This window comes from Medicago truncatula, chromosome 5 (assembly GCF_003473485.1).
Source record: "Medicago truncatula cultivar Jemalong A17 chromosome 5, MtrunA17r5.0-ANR, whole genome shotgun sequence".
In the NCBI taxonomy this organism is placed as follows: Eukaryota; Viridiplantae; Streptophyta; class Magnoliopsida; order Fabales; family Fabaceae; genus Medicago; species Medicago truncatula.
In genome coordinates, this window is record NC_053046.1 from 25416520 (window position 1) to 25425402 (window position 8883).

An 8883-nucleotide genomic window follows, 5' to 3' on the forward strand; every position below is an offset into this window, starting at 1 on the left:
ATGAGATCTTCAAGGTTCATAGATTTTAAATCTTTGGCCTGAGTAATTGCATCCATAGGTCTCCACATACTTGCATCTCAATATTTTTCTGATTCTTTCATGAGTGGAATATACTTTTCGAAGAGACCTCATCTCATTTACTATTGTAGTAAATCTAAAATACATTTCATCAATAGTTTCATTCTCACTCATTTCAAAGACTTCACACTTTCTGACTCCTATGTTAATTCTGGTTTCCTTGACATGAGAGGTACCTTCATGGCGTACTCTTAAAATTTCCCATACCTCTTTAGCATTCTTGCATTTATCAACTCTTTCATTTTCTTCCATGGTTAGTGCACATGATAAAAAGAGTCTAGGTTTAGAGTTTAACAATACATGAGCTTTGTCATCTATTGACCATGCACTCTTTTGTTTGATGGTTCCTTCTTTAGTCTTTGGAACAAAGTCTCCATTTGTGATTACACATCACATATTTGTGTCTTGAGATTTGAGAAAGAGTTCCATCTTACCTGTAAAATTAATTCTCAGGTTGTTGACTTGGAATAGTTAAGTTAGTAAAATGACTTCAAAACATTCTGAAGTGTTTATGCAATAACTGCTTAAATAAATAAATGTGTTTGTGTGTGTAGTGTATACTAAAATTAAAGAGTATAGGGAAGAGAAGAAGAACACACAAAGATTTATAGTGGTTAACCCAATATGGGCTAGTCCACTCCTCACAATCTTGTGAGAGTTTCCCCTATGATGCTTGAGATAACCTCTCAATTCCTGCACCTTACAATCTTGTTCAGCTGAACAAGTACAACAACTGTATTCTCTAAGCGTCAACAGGCTTGCTCCTTCTTGCTAAGTTACGTACCCACTTAGACTTTTACAACCTTTACTCAAACTAACACTTTGGTACTCCTAAATCTAGATGAGACTTTACAATTTGTTTGGAGTTTGAATGATTAAAATCAGACAAGAGAAAAAGAATGGAGGGGGAAGTTTATCTTTAGCAAGATAAGAGAGAATTGATTTACACTTTAAGAGACAATTTGAAATCTCAATGATGATCAATTTTAATGCTTAAGATTCACAACAATGTTCTTGTTGCTTTGCAATGGTGCGAGTAATGCTGAGTCTTTCACTTCTATTTATAGAGTTCTTCGGCTCTTGTAACCGTTAGAGGGTGAACAATGGTCTTGTGCCATGTTTCCTGGGTCCCACTAGCTTTGACTTGAAAATCTGGGTGAACATTCTGATCACCAGAATGTTGTTGTGTTATTGAGAATACTTGAGAATGTTGTTGTGTTCTTGATGATATTTGTCGCGTCATTTTTTGGAGATCAAGGCTATTTGATTAGCTTTTGACTCACTAATTATTTCACGACTGAACATTTAATTTTTTAAGAAAAAGGGGAAAAAAGTTCAAACTACCCCATTTTGAAAAGATTTAGGGTTCGGGGGTTAGTTACATAAAGGGAAGGTGTTAGCACCCTTTATGTCCGTAGTACTATACGGGAACCTCTTGATTTTATTTAATTAATGTGCCATAACTTGCTTTTTATTTTTGAAAATAGGGAATTAAAGTGGAAAAATAAAGACCTAATTATCTACATTTTTTATTGATTTGGAAGGACATGGTCCTCTGCCTACGTACCCGTGAGGGATCAAAACCTCGTAGTTCGGGGTAGAAATTGACGTTTGATTTGTTGAGTGTTTTTTAGTTGTTTTGAAAAAAGGTTTTAAAAGGAAAAGCCAAATGGCAAAGGAGTATTTGTTTGTGTTTTTAATATTGAAAAAGAGACTTAAAGTAAAGTTAAATTGATTGAAGTTTGATTAAGAAAAGAAAAATAAAAAAATGCGGTCACTTGATTTGGATCAAGGTTTATTATGAAAATATTTTTGTGATTTTGATTATTTGCATGTTTTTTGTTGTTTTTTTGGAATATTAAATAGAAATTAAACTAACGGAGCAATAAAAATAAAAGCGCGTGAATTTTTGTAGTGACGTTGGATCACCACAAAATCCCTAATCTAATTTTTTTTGCATTTTTGGATATATATAAGGCGGTAAAGAAATAAAAGGACACACACCCACACACTTTTCTCATTTATATTTACATTGGACCTAAATACATTCTAATTGCTGGAAAATAAATAACAATAATTAAAATGCTAAAAAGAAATAAAATGCAAGAAAATAAAAGAAATGGACCACCGAAGGGACAAAAATTACCGAAGGGACAAAATTCCGAAGGGACTTTTCCGAAGGGACTTATTCCGAAGGGACAGAAAAAAGAGGGAGAAGAAAAGAATAGCTCGTCAACACAAACTAAGAGGGAGAAGAGAGAAAAGTTCTTTGACAACTCAATAGAACTTTTGGTGTCTGAAATTGTGTGGAATGAGGGCTCTATTTATAGGTGAGGAGGTTGATGAAAAATGGAAAATTGGTTTAATGAAAATGATGGACAATTATGGTGAATTTTGAAAAAGGAATGTTAAAGTTGACACTTGACTTGAAATTTTTTTAGACCTTGTACATTTTTTTTTGGATCTATTGACACTTTATTTTTTTTTTTTGGACACTAATTAATTAAAAAGAAATAAAATAAAATAAAATAAATCTAATACGAAATAAAATAAAAACAAATTGAACTAAATTATTTAAAGAAAAATAAAATTAAAGATGGAAAATAAAAATTATTAAATATATAAAAAAAGTAACTAATCTTAAAATTAAAATTAATAAAAGATGGAAAGAAAATAAAAAGAGAAAAGAGGGTCCGACTCGGAATCAAAAAATGAGGTATTTTAAAATACCTCCCTGCCGAATTTTTACTGGAAAATCAGAGATCGATCAGAGTCAAGTGACATGTGTCAGTGGGGCCTTAGGTCAAAAATTGAGGTATGACAATATTCATCTAGGTTCATCAAGATCTTCATATGGGTTCATCATATATGAATGTCAGATGAATTACTAGGTTTATCATATGCGTTTCATATGAATTTATGAGCATTATCCATAAGTAGTGGCTTTTCCACTAACATCACAATGTTGATGGATAATACCTTCTCATATTTGCCTTGGAAACTGTGTAGGAGAGAGGAAAGTGGATTCTGCTTTCTTCACGCCCATGCTTTGAGAGATTGTGCGGTCCATGTATAGTATCAACTCTCATACGTGTCTAACTCTTATTGTGTGAGACAAGATTTTCTTTATGCTTTTGCTTTTTGCTTTTCACCTACTGTATTGTTCATAAAGCATGTTCTGAGTTGAACATTATGATCATCAGAATGGTCCTTTTGTTTCTCTTAGGATGATTTGTAAGACTTCCATTTGATGTAATCAAATCGTAATAGTGAAACAACAATGAAGAGCAGTGAATGTAACATCTAGGATGATATTCCCTTTTTGAATATTCCTAGTACTTTAATGTTCATAGTCTTAAATGAACATCGAATATCCTTTTTGACATTAACCTTGTAATTGTCTTTATTGCTTGATTGATCGATGCAAATGTACTTTACCTGAAATTTATTCAAGTCATGTGTGTCTTGCATGTTCTTGATAATGTTCTTGAGTTTCTAGGCTTGTATAAGGACAACCTTCTGAGCTCTACTTGAACATTTTGATCAACTCCCTTAGCAACATTCTAAACTAACTTTCTGAACTCAGAGTTAGTTCATGAATTCAAATGTCCTTTGATTTCTTGTATCTTGGAATGATTTAAACATTTTTCATGTCTTAGTAAAACATTCAAGAGCACAAGTTAAATACCAAGAAATTAATCAAAGTCCATTGATTCCTTAATCATCAAGTTTTATTATCTTTAAAATTAATTAAGGATTTTGCCTCAAAAGGAAGGAGTGTTGATCGTGGGATTAGTTTCTTTACTCTTATTTTCTATGTATAAATAGTAGTTTTCCATAGGGAAAACGGGTCGCAAATCACCTATGCAGAATTCTAAAACACTCGAAGTACTAGCGCGAGAGAAAAGAGTCATAAAGAATGTATGTAAAGTGCACAATATGTCCTAGAATCTTTGGTTTGATCCTGCTCGTAATAATCAAAACTAGCCCGTAATGTTTACCAAAAACATCAGTAAACACCTACTCAAATTAAAAAGTAACTAATATAACTTACCACAGTAATTAGGGAAACAGTAGTAACTTTAGAAAATTATATCAGCATAGTAACTTTATACTTCTTATATCCTTTGTAAGGTAGACGAGATAGGGTTTCATGATTGTATAACTACTGAGAGGGTGAGTATGTAACATTAACTTCAAAGATTCAATAGACAAGGGAACCTTTAGGAACATTGAGAATTTAGGTAACCGAAATTTAATTCATTGTTTCAATTACCTATGAGAGAGTAAGAACCCCACGTACCTCTACGCGCAAAGGTGCATCTCCCTACATGATTGAAGACCCTATGCATGAAACTGTGGAGAAACTCTGTTGTAATGTTGCAACTCGACACCTGGAGGGGAATTAACTATGACCACTAAGAAAGTAAGACCCCACATGTACAAACTCGTATGATAAGTAGGTGCACCTTGATAGTCGATAGCAAATAAAACCCGAGGAACACATTACTTAAATGGAAAACGTCAATTTAATATTTGAATAATGGTTGCCCATCAGTTAATTCCAAATATATATAGGCGATTCAAAGAATCTTATCCGTCGCAACATTCTGCAATCAAAACAGGTTACTTTTAAACTCATACTTTTCTGCAAACAAACTAGACTAGAAAAACCCCCTTTATCTTTTATTTTATTTTATTGTTTATTGTTCCCAAATAAGTAGCGCAAGTTGTCTTGTTGAAATGACAATCCATATGAATACGATAGTTTACTTATCAGTTTATTACTTGGTAAACAATTTGGTACACTTGCCTAAATCCGACAATCAATAACCAAAACTTTGAAGAAGAGCAGCTTGAAGACTTGGATTAAATCGAAAGAAGAACCTGCTGATGAACTTGAATTAGAGTCTCCATCTGCTAGGGTCTCTGATAGAATGTATGAATCACTTTGGCTGACAAGTGAACATTTGAAAACACATCTTCCATTAATTGAATAACCACCAACTATAGAGCTTAAGACGCTCATTCCTTATTTGAAATATGTGTATTTGGGGGAGAATGATACTTTGCCTATAATAATCTCCTCACTTCTTGGTTCCACTCAGCAGAAGTTGTTGTTGCATGTGTTGTGGAAACATGGTAGAGAATGATAGAGATGAAAAGGTTCCAACCAAAACTATTACTGGTTGGAGGATATGGATAGACTATAGAAAGCTCAACAAAGCTACTACAAATGATCATTTTCCTTTTCTTTTCATAAACTAGATGCTTGATAGGTTCACTGGGCAGGAATTCTATTGCTTCTCGGATGGCTACTATGGATACAACTAGAAAGCTATAGCTCTAAATGACCACCAGAACACCGCATTTACATGTCCTTATGGTACCTTTGCTTTCAGAAGAATACCATTTGGATTATGTAATGCTCCAACAACTTTTTAAAGGTGCATGATGTCATTACTCTATGATTTTATTGAAAAGTCTATTGAAGTTTTTATGGATGATTTCTTTGTCTTTGGGGAAACATTCCATAAATATCTTCATAATCTTGAGCAATTTCATGAAATGTGTGAGGAGACTAATCTTGTATTGAATTAGGAAAAGTGCTATCTTGTGGTACAAGAAGGAATAGTATTGGGACACCGAGTTTCCAATAAAGGTTTAGAGGTAGACAAAGCCAAGATTGATGTTCTTGAGAAGCTACCTCCTTCTACAAATGTGAAGGTTGTTCGAAGTTTTCTGGGGCATGCTGGTTTTTATAGAAGATTTATTGAAGATTTCTCTCATATTCCTAAGACCTTGTATAAATTGCTGCAGCACGATATATATAACTTTTTATCAACTGGTGCAAGCTACAACTCTGGCCGTTAAAGATGTAGCTTCAGATGTTGAAGCAATTTCAAAGATCCAGATAGCTTCAGCGTCGTGGTATGCTGACATTATGAATTACTTGGTGTGTGGAATGGTTCATCCAAACTTAGAGTATTAACAAAAGAGGCCGCATTCAGACACAGCGCAACGGGGCATTAATGGGATTAACCTTTTCTCTATAAGAAGTGCAAGGATCAAATTCTAAGATGTTCCTCTGAAGAAGAAATTTCACAAATTCTTCAACATTGTCATTCTTGAGCATATGGAAGACATTTTAGAGTAGACGGAAAAACATTCAAAGTGCTTAATGATGATTTTATATGTTACAATCTATATTTTGATGTTGTGAATTATGATGAAGCTTGATGTTGATGATTTCTGCTAAAAGTAATTTGATATGATACAATGTTTACCTGATAATTTACTTGTTTTTCTTAATTATTTAATATTTATCTTCTTAAAAGTAATTTGATTATGATACACTATAAGAGACTATGGACCACAAGCCAAAGTGGTTAAAGTTGATTTTATAGGCTAAAATATGGTTTTAGTCCCTGCAAATATGTCTGGTTTTGGTTTTAGTTCCTGTAAAAAAAAATGTTTTTGGTCCTTGCAAAATTTTTAGTTTTTTGAAAATAGTCCCCGGAGGGACTATTTTCAAAAACAAAAAATTTTACAGGGACCTTTTTTAAAACAAAATATTTTGCATGGACCAAAAACTACAAAATTGGTTCAATTATAATGTGTCACGTATGCAAATCATCACAAAAGTGGGGTCAGGGACTATTTTCAAAAACAAAAAATTTTGCAGGGACCAAAAACTTACAGGACTAAAACCAAAACAAGGCATATTTGCAGGGACTAAAACCATATTTTAGCCGATTTTATATGATACAATCTATAAAGTTATTGAATATATTGCACTAGATATCAACTCTTGACATTTTGTACCATATATAAACACTTTTTTGTGTTTTCTAATACCTTCCCTTACGCTTTTGTTTTATTTTTGTTATTGAATTTTATTTTTGGTTGCTACAGATGATTGTTGGAACGGCAACATAATTATGATATCCCTTTGGTTAATTCAATTTTTGTTGGATACAAAATATTTTGCCCCTATCTATCGTGAAGGGCTGATTAAAATTTTAAGGACTATTGATGAACAAAAGAAGTACCTTTGATATCATTAGAAAGGTCAGGTATTTGAGTTAACCAAAGGGACAAACATGACACATTCACATGCATAAGAGACATTTAATAAAGATTCTAAGTCAAGAAAGAGTTGCATAGCTCCGTAACTGGTAAAAAAATATTTACTTAATGTGAACAGAAAATGAGATATTTTTCAGTATAAAATGATCATACAATTCTTTATGCGATATATGCAGAGAAGAAAAGAGATATGGATAAAATTCACAAATTTATTTATGCTTTGATATTTTTTCTTGCACTATTTCTTGTCGTCAATGGTAAGAACTTATAATCCTCTTAAAATTTTCTTATTTACTTACAATACACAATCTTCAATTCACTTTTAGTATCATATTAACCATTTTCGTTTTACATTACAGCAAGAAATGGATGCATTGTTGACCCCAGATGTCCATACCAACAGTGTCGCCGACCACTTTATTGTCGACGTCGTTAGGTTGACAAATATTTCCTTACAACTTTTTCACCAGAAATAACACTGTCAATCTTTTGATTTCTCCCGCAGTTGAAAATTTTTATTAACAGGTTTAGAAGGTTTGATTAGTTTTAGATGTTATGAGAAACTACAATGATATGGGTGGAACTTGGAAAGTGAAGAAGCCTTTTTGGCTGAAGGAGTTTATTACTAAGTAGTCTTTTATTTTTGGCTTGGTTATTTGAATTCCATAAAGACAGAAATGTAATTTCAGAATAGTGTCTCTGCACTATAAATGTAGGCTTTAAGCCAAAACCCTAATCTACGAAGAATCTGAAATTGTTATTTACTTGTTCTTATTAGTTTAGTGAAAACCTAGCAGAATTTTACGGTATTTTTTTAATTTATCAATCTTTAGAATAGAAAACTCTATCGGTTATGGGATCGCATACAACAAAGAAAACCAAAACTGGAATTACTTGCTTTTGATGGATCAGAACCCTTAGATTGGTTATTTCAAGCTGAACAAATATTTCCTTATAACAACCAAGTTGTTTGGGCTCCAGTGGCAAGGAGCTCCTTCCAAGGACGTATCAGACGTATCAGAGGAATACCGGGTTCGATTCCCAGGGGGAACAACGCTTGGCCAGTGCGCTTGCCTCTACGCATGAGCTGGATTAGTCGTCCACCTTTGGTGGGTCGGAAACTGGTGCGAAAGCTAAAAAAAAAAAAAAATTCCTTATAACTTTTTCACCATAAATTATAATTCTATTTAAATTCTCTAACTAATTTTTCCAGCCATAACATTGTCAATCTTTTGATTTCTCCCGCAGTTAAAAAATTGATTAACAGGTTTAGAAGGTTTGATCAGTTTTAGATGTTACGAGGAACTACAGCGTACCACTTAATTATCCTTTGCTAGTTTATCAATTCAAATTTGAGACAAATTGATGAAAATTCTTGAAAAATTAAAGATGAAGATAGGAAATTCTTGTTTTTATGTGTACTTTATGATAAGAGTTTGGTAATTTAATCAGCTTCTGAACTGCAAGATAAAAGTTAAGAGATAAAATACAAGAAAACACAGATATGGTTAATTTTAAGAAACAGAGATAAGTAGCACTGTATGCATTCGATTAACACTGGTTGAGTTTTAACATTGAGATGCTGTTAAACACCGCCGCCAGCCATTTTTTGAACCCTTACACGTCGTTCTGTCGCTGATATCATTGTCGTCAAATGGGATTTCTGTGATCATCGTCGTTGTTGTCGACAATGGGTTAGGATTAGACTGAAGCGGC

At 33.1% G+C, this 8883-nt stretch overlaps 1 long non-coding RNA gene across 1 annotated transcript; it reads left to right on the top strand.

Moving 5' to 3' along the window:
• Positions 1-7233: 7233 nt before the first annotated feature.
• On the top strand, positions 7234-8367 carry LOC25479633 (uncharacterized). Its single transcript, XR_003008642.2, has 2 exons — positions 7234-7424; positions 7527-8367. It is a non-coding gene; the product is annotated as an uncharacterized lncRNA (long non-coding RNA).
• The last annotated feature ends 516 nt before the right edge of the window (positions 8368-8883 follow it).